Source organism: Caretta caretta, chromosome 15 (genome assembly GCF_965140235.1).
Source record: "Caretta caretta isolate rCarCar2 chromosome 15, rCarCar1.hap1, whole genome shotgun sequence".
Classification (NCBI taxonomy): domain Eukaryota; kingdom Metazoa; phylum Chordata; order Testudines; family Cheloniidae; genus Caretta; species Caretta caretta.
This window is the reverse complement of record NC_134220.1, coordinates 135648-148393: the sequence shown is the minus strand read 5'-3', so window position 1 is coordinate 148393 and position 12746 is coordinate 135648.

The following is a 12746-nucleotide window of genomic DNA, read 5'->3' as shown; positions in this document are numbered from 1 at the left end:
TACTCACCAACAACCACATACCACACAACAGAACCACTAGCCCAGGAACCTATCCTTGCATCAAAGCCCGTTGCCAACTGTGCCCACATATCTATTCAGGGGACACCATCACAGGGCCTAATAACATCAGCCACACTATCAGAGGCTCGTTCACCTGCACATCCACCAATGTGATATATGCCATCATGTGCCAGCAATGCCCCTCTGCCATTTACATTGGTCAAACTGGACAGTCCCTACGTAAAAGAATAAATGGACACAAATCAGATGTCAAGAATTATAACATTCATAAACCAGTCGGAGAACACTTCAATCTCTCTGGTCACGCAATCACAGACATGAAGGTCGCTATTTTAAAACAAAAAAACTTCAAATCCAGACTCCAGTGAGAAACTGCTGAATTGGAATTCATATGCAAATTGGATACTATTAATTTAGGCTTAAATAGAGACTGGGAGTGGCTAAGTCATTATGCAAGGTAGCCTATTTCCCCTTGTTTTTTCCTACCCCCCTCCCCCCAGATGTTCTGGTTTAACTTGGATTTAAACTTTGAGAGTGGTCAGTTTGGATGAGCTATTACCAGCAGGAGAGTGAGTTTGTGTGTGTATCGGGGTGGGGGGGTGAGAGAACCTGGATTTGTGCTGGAAATGGCCCACCTTGATTATCATGCACATTGTAGGGAGAGTAGTCACTTTGGATGAGCTATTACCAGCAGGATAGTGAGTTTGTGGGGGCGGGGCTGGAGGGTGAGAAAACCTGGATTTGTGCTGGAAATGGCCCAACTTGATGATCACTTTAGATAAGCTATTACCAGCAGGACAGTGGGGTGGGAGGAGGTATTGTTTCATATTCTCTGTATGTATATAAAGTCTGCTGCAGTTTCCACGGTATGCATCCGATGAAGTGAGCTGTAGCTCACGAAAGCTCATGCTCAAATAAATTGGTTAGTCTCTAAGGTGCCACAAGTACTCCTTTTCTTTTTGCGAATACAGACTAACACGGCTGTTACTCTGAAACAGACAGGAATATTCATTCTATTCAGCACAATTTATTTTCTCAGCCATTTAAAGAAATCATAATCTAACGCATATCTAGCTAGATTACTTACTAAATTCTAAGACTCCATTCCTGTTCTGTCCCCGGCAAAAGCCTCACCCAGACAGACACGGACCCTTTGATGTTCTCCCTCTTCCCAGCTTTTGAAAGTATCTCGTCTCCTCATTGGTCATTTTGGTCAGGTGCCAGTGAGGTTATCCTAGCTTCTTAACCCTTTACAGGTGAAAGGGTTTTTTCCTCTGGCCAGGAGGGATTTAAAGGTGGTTAGCCTTCCCCTTATATTTATGACAACTGGTGTGAAGATCTTAATAATATGACACTTCCTCTCCTTCCCTTCATGCTGTGATGAACAGTGAAATAGTTAACAATGTTGACATTGAAAGTATCATTGGCCTCTGAGTTAGCACCCAATGAATGAATGGGTCAGTTTGAGGCTCTCTCTTACATCAGTTTCACTTGGGTCATTTTTTTTCACAACTATAACAGCTAGAGATTTAGGCTATGGCTACACTAGAGACCTTACAGCATCATAGCTGTTCCGATGCACCTGTGCTGCTATAAGATCTCTCATGTAGTCGCTCTATGCCAGGGGTGGCCAACCTGATTCTGAGAAGGAGCCAGAATTTACCAATGTACATTTCCAAAGAGCCACAGTAATACATCAGCAGCCCCTCCCATCAGCACCTCCCCTCCGCTCCCAGAGCCTTCCCCTCCTTCCCTGCACCTCCTAATCAGCTATTTCGTGGCATGCAGAAGGCTCAGGAGGAGGAGCGAGGGCACTGCAGGCTCAGGGGAGGGGGCGGGAAGGGGTGGAGTGGGGGCAGGGCCTGTGGCAGAGCCAGGGGTTGAGCAGTGAGCACCCCGGGCACGTTGGAAAGTTGGCGCCTGTAGCTCCAGCCCTGGAGTCTGTGCTTACGTAAGGAGCCACATATTAATTATGTGGGGCTAATGCAACCCCTGCGAGGTGGATAAGGGAGCATGGGACCTCCCAGTCCCCCAAGTTACATTGCGTAGGCTCCTCGATGCTGGGACACTGTGCTGCTATGTGTCCCCACTCCCCACATGCATAACATCTATAATGGCTTTTAATCACTCCCCTATCCCAGGGGTTAGGGGGTTTAGTCCCAGGGTTCCCCCCACTCAGGCCAATCCCTTCCTTCTGGGGTCCCCACTCGTTTTCAGCCCCCACCTTCTTCCACCTGGGACTCCCCGGGGGTTTGGCTTCCCAACCTTCCAGGGTTGGGGTCGGGTGCTTGCTTTGAAAGGGGCCTTCCTTGGGTAGTCAGGTCAGTTCCCTGGCTGTCATCTGTCTTTCTACCAGTGTGATCATCTTGTCGTACGTGGACGGATCGTTCTGGCCTATCCATTTGAGGAGATCTGGCGGCAGTCCCCACATGTAATGGTCCATGACCAGGGTCTCCAAAATCTCCTCCGGGCTGCACACCTTGGGCTGTAACCATTTCCACGCGAGGTGTATGAGGTCGAATAGCTGGGATCTCAGGGGTTTGTTCTCCTGGTATTTCTACTCATGGAACCTCTGGGCCCTTACCGCTGCTGTCACCCCTGCTCGTGCTAGGATCTCTGCCTTCAGACGGGTATAGTCAGTGGCATCCATGGCAGGCAAGTCAAAGTAGGCCTTCTGGGCCTCTCCACACAAAAAAGGGGCGAGAATGCTGGCCCACTGCTCCTGGGGCCATGCCTCATGCTGAGCAGTTCTTTTGAATGAGAGGAGATATGCCTCTATGTCATCTCCTGACGTCATCTTTGGCAGACAACCAGTGGCCCTCAGGGTTCGCTTCCCGTCGGACCCCCGGGCCTGGGTGGTGAGGTTCTTCAGCTGGTCCACCACCTGTCTCAAGAGGGCACGATCTTGGGTCACCTGGCTCATCAATAATTGATTGGTTTCCTGCTGTAGACGCATAGACTCCTGTTGCGCCATTGCCTGAACCCGGGTGGCCTCCTGCTGGGCTGCCGTGGCTTGTACCAGAGCTCTTACCACCTCCTATTGTGGTACAAAGCAAACAAACAAACCAAAACAAAAAAAAATCCAAAACCCCAGTGCACCTTTTTTTTAAACCTCTTTCTTCTGCCATGCTGTGAACGAAATCCCACAACACCAGTTGTGACAAAACTCTGTCCTTGTCTCCATGGGTCCCGCATTTCCTGGCTGATTTCACTAGCCTCAGAGGCTCACTGCGACCCTCCATGTAACTCTTCTCTCTCTAGAGAGAAGGGTCACAGTCTACTGAGCCATTTTCATCATAAGCCAGCGAGGGAGGTGAGGAGAAGCTATCCTCCCTTGCACAGTCTCTGTTGTCTCCCAGTTTCAGTGATTAATCGGGGGGGGGCAAAGAGGGGAGCCCAGGCCCGCCCTGTACTCAGGGCTCCAGCCCAGGGTCCCTAATAGTATCAGCTATGGTAGCTGACCTTTTAGAAACATGACACGTACAATTCCCTGGGCTACTTCCCCACAGCAGCCCCCACTTCCTCAAGCTCTACTTCACCCTTACCTCAGGACCTCCTTCCTTGTGCCTGATATGGTGTGTACTGCTCAGTCTCTCCAACAGCACAACTTCCTCCCACAGCTCCTTATATCCACACCCACCTGCGTAACTGGGAGGCTTTTAACTAGTTTCAGCCATCCCCTGAGTGGCTTCAGGTGTCCCACTCAACCTAGCATTCTCCCTGCCTTCTGGAAAGTTCTTAATTGGCCCCAGGTGCCTTAACTGACCTGGAGCAGCTGCCATTTAACTTATCCTGGTACCAGGGATTTGTTTAGCCTGGAGCTAATATATCTATCTCCCACTACTTTTCTATAGCCATCTGGCCTTGCCCCGTCACAGGACCAAGTGGCTAGGCAGCAGTTCTGCAGAAAAGGACCTAGGGGTTACAGTGGATGAGAAGCTGGATATGAGTCAACAGTGTGCCCTTGTTGCCAAGAAGGGTAATGGCATTTTGGGCTGCATAAGTAGGAGTATTGCCAGCAGATTGAGGGACGTGATCAGCATTGGTGAGGCCTCTATTCAGCATTGGTGAGGGCTCATCTGGAGTACTGTGTCCAGTTTTGGGCCCTACACTACAAGAAGGATGTGGAAAAATTGGAAAGAGTCCAGCGGAGGGCAACAAAAATGATTAGGGGGCTGGAGCACATGATTTATGAGGAGAGGCTGAGGGAACTGCGGTTATTTAGTCTGCAGAAGAGAAGAATGAGGGGGGATTTGATAGTTGCTTTCAACTACCTGAAACTAGAACTAGACTGTTCTCAGTGGTAGCAGATGACAAAACAAGGAGTAATGGTCTCAAGTTGCAATGGGGGAGGTTTAGGTTGGATATTAGGAAAAACTTTTTCACTAGGAGGGTGGTGAAGCACTGGAATGGGTTCCCTAGGGATGTGGTGAAATCTCCATCTTTAGAGGTTTTTAAGGTCAGGCTTGACAAAGCCCTGGCTGGGATGATTTAGTTGGGGATTGGTCCTGCTTTGAGCAGGGCGTTGGACTAGATGACCTCCTGGGGTCCCTTCCAACCCTGATCTTCGATGATTCTATGACGCTCCCAACCAGGCTATGCATCAGGGATCCCATTTCTCCCCCAAGAGACCCACATGGCCCGAGGAATAAATGGCTCTTATCTCCTTAAAGGAGTGGGGGCTTCCATCTAAGCCTCTTTGAGACCCAGTACTGCTCGGTTTGCTAGGACGAGGTGACATGTCCCCTTTGCTCCCTGCGGTAGTTCAGCTGCAGGCTGCGCCCATCTAGGAGGCTGTGACAGATCCCAGGGCCTGGCAGACAGCTGCGGAGGAGGCTCCTAATCAGTTCATACTCAGAGACCCCATAGAAGGGCCAAGGGGAGAATAAAGGGCAAGAGGTGAAGCTAGGCCTGAGCCTCTGTCCCATCCCAACTTCCTCAAAAGTGGAGATTTCTGTGCTTCAGTTGGGCAGACAGGCTGTAGCCCTGACACAAAGGCCCTTCTGCACCATATGGAGCAGGGAGAGCTCTGCCTAGGAGCAGGGGGAATGGGATCGGGATCAGGGCAAGGAAAGCGGGAGGAGAATTGAAGGGAGGGGAAGAGCTCATGGCCCAGATGAAGGAAGTTTGGGGTCAGAAGGAAGGACCCGGCTCCACAGAGAGGGGAGAGAGTTTCTGTCAGTGCCAGGGGGCTCCATTTCCCCTTCCACTAACCCTCCCTTTACATTGAGACAGAGCAGTACCTGCAGCAGGGAGCGGGAGTTGCTGAACATGGGAGGGGAACCTTTAAGGGCACCCGATGAGGCACAGCCCCTGCAGCGCCTCGGGCACCTGGCACAAGTGCCAGATGATGCAGAGCTGGCGCATCACGTTGGCCATGACGTCCTCCTGCTGCAAGGGAACGAGAACCTGTCAGAGACTCAAATGCCCCCAGGAATCAGGGGGCATTAATGGCCCCTGGAACCAACAGCATTTCCACCAAGCACCTGCCCCCCTCTGAGGGATGGATTCACCCTCCTGACACCCAAGATGGAGTCTTGTCCTCTCTAGTGACTTCCAGTTCCAACCCCCCTGTCCTTGTAGGGTGAGCTCCTGCACCTCCCCCTCAGTGCCCCTGACAGCTGTTCCACCTCCAACCCTCCTGGGACACAGCTCAAGTTCTCAGAACCCTCTCCCAAACCACCCCCATGCAGGGGTGACTGAATCCTCCTGTTCTCTCTAGAGCGGGTACAGCCCTGCCAGCAGCAGGACAAGCTTCCCCCACCCATGTGCCTCAGCCCTGCCTGGTCAGACGCCATCACCAGTCTGTCCTTGGCCTCCCAGGCTGCCAGTGTTGGGAGCCACTCTGGATGGTGACTCAGGTGACACAGACCCTAGGCCACTGGGAACTGGGTGTGGCCCTGTGGGGCAGGCAGGAAAAGCTCACAGAGGGCACCTAGGGGACTCTCCTGCCCTTCCCAGGAGTGATAGCACCGTGTCTGTCATAAATATAAAGGGAAGGGTAAATCCCTCCTGGCCAGAGGAAAAACCCTTTCACCTGTAAAGGGTTAAGAAGCTAGGATAACTTCGCTGGCACCTGACCAAAATGACCAATGAGGAGACAAGATACTTTCATGCACTGGAGATGGAGAAGGCAAAGGCTCAGCAGAATATACCAACAAACCCTAGCAATCCTTCTCCAGGTACCACTTCCCATCCCAGAAAGTTCCCACCTACAAGGCAGGCGATGATACCGAGGCCTTCTTAGAAAACTTCGAAAGGGCCTGCCTTGGGTACAGCATCTCTAGAGAACAATACATGGTAGAGCTGAGGCCGCAGCTCAGTGGACTCTTAGCTGAGGTGGACAGTGTCCTAAGAACATAAGTCCAGGATGAGGTAACCTTGTAATTAATTAGCCTTGCTAAAGAGCTGGGTTGGAGCTGCACAGGGGACAATTCATGGCGGTGAATTCATCTCCCTTCCCAGTAGCACCTCCTCTGATTCTCATTCCCCACCAGGCTCCTTGCTGCCAGGCCAGCAAATGGCGATAGATGGGAATGAGGCCCTGGGCCCTGCCCCAATTTCCTGAGTCTAATGCAGCTGCTTACCGTGTCCCGCATCAGCTGCTGGGCTGCCTCCAGGAGGAGTAGGTGAGGAGTAGCCAAGTCTGGCTGACATGCAGCAAGGGGTCGTGGGTGGCCAGCACTGCCGTCCAGAGGAAGAATTGTCTCTACCCCTCCGAGAAGAACTTTCCGAAGACCTAAAACCAACAGGACATGAGGCTTCAGCACGTTGCCCAGAGCCAGGCTCCACATCCTGGGGCAAGAACGGCATCACCCTCTAGTGGCCCAGGGGCAGGGTAAGAGAGCTGCTGTAGTCCAGGCTTTCAGGGGCCCCTGGCTTAGGGAAGCCCCTTTATTAAAAGGTGACAGGCACTTAGGGACCCAAAGCCTCCAGTGGCTCTTTCTGGAGGGCAATTTATCACAGGGCCGGGATGGGCTGGAAATGGCTCTCGGTGCGAGGGATACTCTGGGTGTGCAGCTCACAGAGATGACACGGGACCCTGCATTGCTCCAGCAGAGAGATCTCCTGCACCTTAGTGGCTCGAGGCCTGGGAAGGGGTCGGGGGTTTGGAGCTGACAAACCAAATGTCTATTCCCCCCAACCAAGTGATTTTTCTAGTAGCTGCGTCTGGTGTCTGAAGCTCCTGACCTTCTTCCAAGGGGAATCCAAATTGCAACATGACAAGGACAACGAGACTCAGGTTCCAGCCCCCACCACACAGACACTCCTATGAACCTTTTGTTCTGGTGCAGCAATTCAGCCTGCGGGGAGTTGGGGTGGGGGCAGGAAGCTCACAGTCTCAAGATGAACTTGTAGGTCCAGGAGCCATTACAAGGCCTCCTCCATGACATTGTGCAGATCCCCCATTTCACCTTGGACTCCAATTCTGGGGCACTGTGTTATGGGGTGTTCAAGGGTTTGGATGTTCTTACCGCAGTCGTGAGAAGGGGAGTCTTTGATTTTCTACTTGTGAATCAAGTAGCTGCAACTTGGGTCAGTGAAATGGCCGGGTCCGGAGATGTGAGGTGGGTGCATGTGGTCCATAGTGGTTTTGGAGCTCACTGTGTCCTCTACCCAGTTCCCAGGTTGGGGCGTTTTATGTCCTGACTGGCGATGGCATTGGGCAAACCCCACCTCCTTTCTCTGCTTCTACAGGGAGCAGGGAATCTAGCAAGGCAATAGTGACTCACTGACGCAGTGCTCTCCTCTCAGACCCTAAGGTATCAGCCAGGGGGACAGGGAACAGAGAGAGACTCAGAGCCATAATCCTACATTAACTCACCCACCCAGGGATTCTCCTTATGTCACGTAGCAATGGATCCACAAATCATGGCAACTAGTGAGGTTCCAACGTGGGACCTTTAGTACCAGCCTCCCCTACTGGGTGCTGGATAGAGAACTCTGAGCTGGAAATAAGGAGTGGGCTCTTGTCCTGTCTCCAGGAGGTAGCCACGGCAAGGAACCCAGCCAGCCCCAGCAAAGTGTCCTTACCTCCCCCACCCTGTCTGTGTTCCTGTAGCCCAGGAGCCTGCTGTGCTGGTGCCAGTCCCAGCACCACAGATCTTCCGCCGCATGGATGGTCAGCCCAGGGAGAGACACACAATTGTCATTCTCATTTCAGTGTCTGTGTCCTTCGCACTAACGTACTCAGTGCTTTTTTTGCCTCTGTCTTCACGAGCGAGGCCAGCTCCCAGACTACTGCGCTGGGCAGCACAGCATGGGGAGGAGGTGGCCAGCCCCCTGTGGAGAAAGAAGTGGTTTGGGATTATTTAGAAAAGCTGGACGAGCACAAGTCCATGGGGCCGGACGAGTTGCATCCAAGAGTGCTAAAGGAACTGGCGGCTGTGATTGCAGAGCCATTGGCCATCATCTTTGAAAACTCATGGCGATCGGGGGAAGTCCCGGATGACTGGAAAAAGGCTAATGTAGTGCCCATCTTTAAAAAAGGGAAGAAGGAGGATCCTGGGAACTACAGGCCAGTCAGCCTCACCTCAGTCCCTGGAAAAATCATGGAGCATGTCCTCAAGGAATCAATTCTGAAGCACTTAGAGGAGAGGAAAGTGATCAGGAACAGTCAGCCTGGATTCACCAAGGGAAAGTCATGCCCGATTAATCTAATTGCCTTCTGTGATGAGATAACTGGTTCTGTGGACGAAGGGAAAGCAGTGGACGTGTTATTCCTTGACTTTAGAAAAGCTTTTGACATGGTCTCCCACAGTATTCTTGTCAGCAAATTAAAGAAGTATGGGCTGGATGGATGCACTACAAGGTGGGTAGAAAGCTGGCTAGATTGTCGGGCTCAATGGGTAGTGATCAATGGCTCCATGTCTAGTTGGCAGCCGGTATCTAGTGGAGTGCCCCAAGGGTCGGTCCTGGGACTGATTTTGTTCAATATCTTCATTAATGATCTGGAGGATGGTGTGGATTGCACCCTCAGCAAGTTTGCGGATGACACTAAACTGGGAGGAGTGGTAGATACGCTGGAGGGTAGGGATAGGATACAGAGGGACCTAGACAAATTGGAGGATTGGGCCAAAAGAAATCTGATGAGGTTCAACAAGGACAAGTGCAGAGTTCTGCACTTAGGACGGAAGAATCCAATGCACCGCTACAGACTAGGGACCGAATGGCTAGGCAGCAGTTCTGCAGAGAAGGACCTAGGGGAGACAGTGGACGAGAAGCTGGATATGAATCAACAGTGTGCCCTTGTTGCGAAGAAGGCCAATGGCATTTTGGGCTGTATAAGTAGGGGCATTGCCAGCAGATCGAGGGACGTGATCGTTCCCCTCTATTCAACACTGGTGAGGCCTCGTCTGGAGTACTGTGTCCAGTTTTGGGCCCCACACTACAAGAAGGATGTGGAAAAATTGGAGAGAGTCCAGCGAAGGGCAACAAAAATGATTAGGGGTCTGGAACACATGACTTATTAGGAGAGGCTGAGGGAACTGGGATTGTTTAGTCTACGGAAGAGAAGAATTAAGGGGATTTGATAGCTGCTTTTAACTACCTGAAAGGTGGATCCAAAGAGGATGGATCTAGACTATTCTCAGTGATAACAAATGCCAGGACAAGGAGTAATGGTCTCAAGTTGCAGTGGGGGAGATTTAGGTTGGATATTAGGAAAAACTTTTTTACTAGGAGGGTGGTGAAACACTGAAATGCGTTACCTAGGGAGGTGGTGGAATCCCCTTCCATAGAAGTTTTTAAGGTCAGGCTTGACAAAGCCCTGGCTGGGATGATTTAGTTGGGGATTGGTCCTGCTCTAGGCAGGGGGTCAGACTAGATGGCCTCCTGAGGTCCCTTCCAACTCTGATATTCTATGATTCTATGAACCCCATTGCTGGCTGCACAGTGGGCAGAGTCCTCGCTGCATCCCTGGCCCAGTAGAATTGCAGGGGTGGAGAAGAACAGAGAACAAGATAGAGAGAGACTTATCCTCCAGCTGGGGTCAGTCAGAAAAATTGGCTGGGGTCCCATTACCCAGCTGCAGTCTGTCTCAGTCTCCTATTGGGTCCCATTTCCCAGCTGAGTTCCTTACCCCTCTGGTGCAGCAGCAACTGGTAGAGACAGTAAATCCGCTCTCTGGCCTGCCAGCTGATGTCCTTGGCTGGGTCATTGACAAACAGACCCAGCTGTTGCACATGGTGACCCATACTAGGGAACTCTGCTGAGTTCTAATGGAGGGAAGAGGAGAGGGGACTCCATCAGCATTTTCCTGTCAGCTCCCAGTCCCCCCGGGCCAGGATTCTCTTTCCCCTCAGCCCTTCTGCAGGAGATGCTGGGGGAGAGAAGCTAGAACTAGACCCTTCATCTTCTCTGCCGACAAGGGAGCCTAGAGCTGCTCCAGGATTCTAAGAAGGGACCCAAGACCAGACACGAACCTGGTTGGAGCTGTTGCTGGAGCGTGGTCAGAGGTCACTTACATCAAACTCAGATTTCAGAGTAACAGCTGTATTAGTCTGTATTCGCAAAAAGAAAAGGAGTACTTGTGGCACCTTAGAGACTAACCAATTTATTTGAGCATCTGCTGCAGTTTCCACAGTATGCATCCGATGAAGTGAGCTATAGCTCACGAAAGCTCATGCTCAAATAAATTGGTTAGTCTCTAAGGTGCCACAAGTACTCCTTTTCTTTTATCAAACTCAGAGAGGGTGATAGTGAATCTGAGCAGGACTGTGATGCTCCTAATGGCCCTGGCTCTCTTCTGGGACACCCTGGATACAATCCAGAAGTTGATGTGCTGTGCAGGTCAGGATCAATGGGCAGGTGCATGTGCTGTGCAAATGAGCCCCTCCCCATTTCCAGGGGGCTGAGACATTGTGCGCAGAAGGGAATATCTGAGTCATTGATCACAGAGCTTTAGAAGGGGATTGTTGCACCCAGGATGATGCTTGTATCCTGCAGGTCACAAATTGTCAGAGTCTCTCTAGATTGGGACAATGTTTGGTGTCGGGGCTGGTCCCATCCCAGAACTCCTGATTCCTGAACAGCTCACCAGGAAGGAGACAGACCCCTCACCCCTCCTTGGCTCTCAAGTCTTCGGTTGGATGAAGGGAGTGACTGTGAGTGCAATTCCCCCAGGAATCTCAGGGCACATAGGAGAGAAGGGCTGATTGCCTGGGGTCCTCCTGTTTCTCTAGGAAGGAGCCTGTGCCTCTTCTCAGAGGACCATCTCCTAGATCTCACAGGAGGGGTTCAGACTCTCACTCCCCAAGCCAGCCAGAGGCCCTGTGGTTAGTGCTCAACAGAGCCAGAGCTCTGGCTTGAAGTCCCAGCTCCTTCCTCTGTCCTTCAAGGAGGAAGGCCCTGACACTGCATTGCACCAATTGCCCTGACCAAGGATGGCCCACTGGGGGCCCAGCTAGGAGGACAGACCAGAAAATGGATCTTCCAGTCTCTCCTTTCCAGTCCTCCTAAGAGTTAAGGTAAAATTGACCCCCGTCCCTTCTCCTCGGGCTCACCTCTAAGATGTAGTGGAGCATGTCTGTGGCTGGAGATTCTACCAGCAGGTTCCCCAGCATGGCATCCAGAAGTTCTGGCAAGACCTTCTGCAGAGCCTGCAAGGCAAGGGAGAGCCATGGGTCACAGTTAGGGAAACTGAGGCTACACCTGCCACAGGATGGGAAGAAGGGTCTCTGGGAAGCACTGGTGAGACCTCCAAACACATAACCTGGCCTCTCTCATTCACATCCTACTGCAGGCAATTAGCAAGGATTCATGGCAGTATGACAGCAGGCTCTTTGATCCATGTCAGGATGGGAAGAGGGGTCTCTGCGGAGGGCCTTGTAGGCAGCAGAGTATGAAACAGCTAAGCTTCTATGGATGGAAGCCGGGCTGCTGGGCAAAACATGGCATGTGGAAAGAAGGAAGGAAAGTTTTCCCCATGAAGGGGTTACATCATCCCCCTGCAGGAAAAGATCCAACCCTGCAGCTTGTTCCATCTCTGCCCACCCTTATCTCTGCCCTATATCTGGAGCTCCAGCAAATCACAGGAGCAGGGACCAGAGGCCACTCCTGCTCCTGGCAGGGAGGAGTAGGAGGATGATCTACCTGGACTTGGGTGGTGTCCTTCTCTGCGCCCAGGGTGAAGACAGAGTTCAGGACAGCTCACAGGAGGTGGGTCTCCAGCTCCAGCTCCAGGGCAAGTTTCATGGTGCTGACAAGAGAGAGAAGCTGGTATTGGACTGTGCAGTGCGGGGGTGGGACTGGCATCAACATGGACGTGAAACTGCAGGAAATAGGCACAGGCTGGTGAGGATGGAAACTGAGGCACCAAGCCAGGGAATGACAAGGCTAAGGCCTCTCAAACAGACAGTGGCAGGGCAGGAATAGCGCCTGTTCCCTGGACCCTGCTGCCCCTCCTGTATCTGACCCTGGGAGTGAATCTCTCCCCAAGGCCCCCATAATGTTACTGGAGTGAAAAAAACAGCCCAGCCAGGAGAGAGTGAACCTTCCCCGCCACCTCTGCCAGAGGAACCACCCTTGGGAGGTGACTGGGGAGTGGGAGGAGCAGTGACTCCCAACCCTGGGCCTGAGCAGCACCGGGGTTAGGGGAGCCAGGCGGGAGGGTCTCGGTACCTGAGGTTTCCTACAGCGATCCGGGAGTTGGCGAGGACACCGCCGGGTGGAGAGTTGTCAGGCAGCTTCTCAATGAGCTCCTGTGAGACCCGAAGGAGACAAAG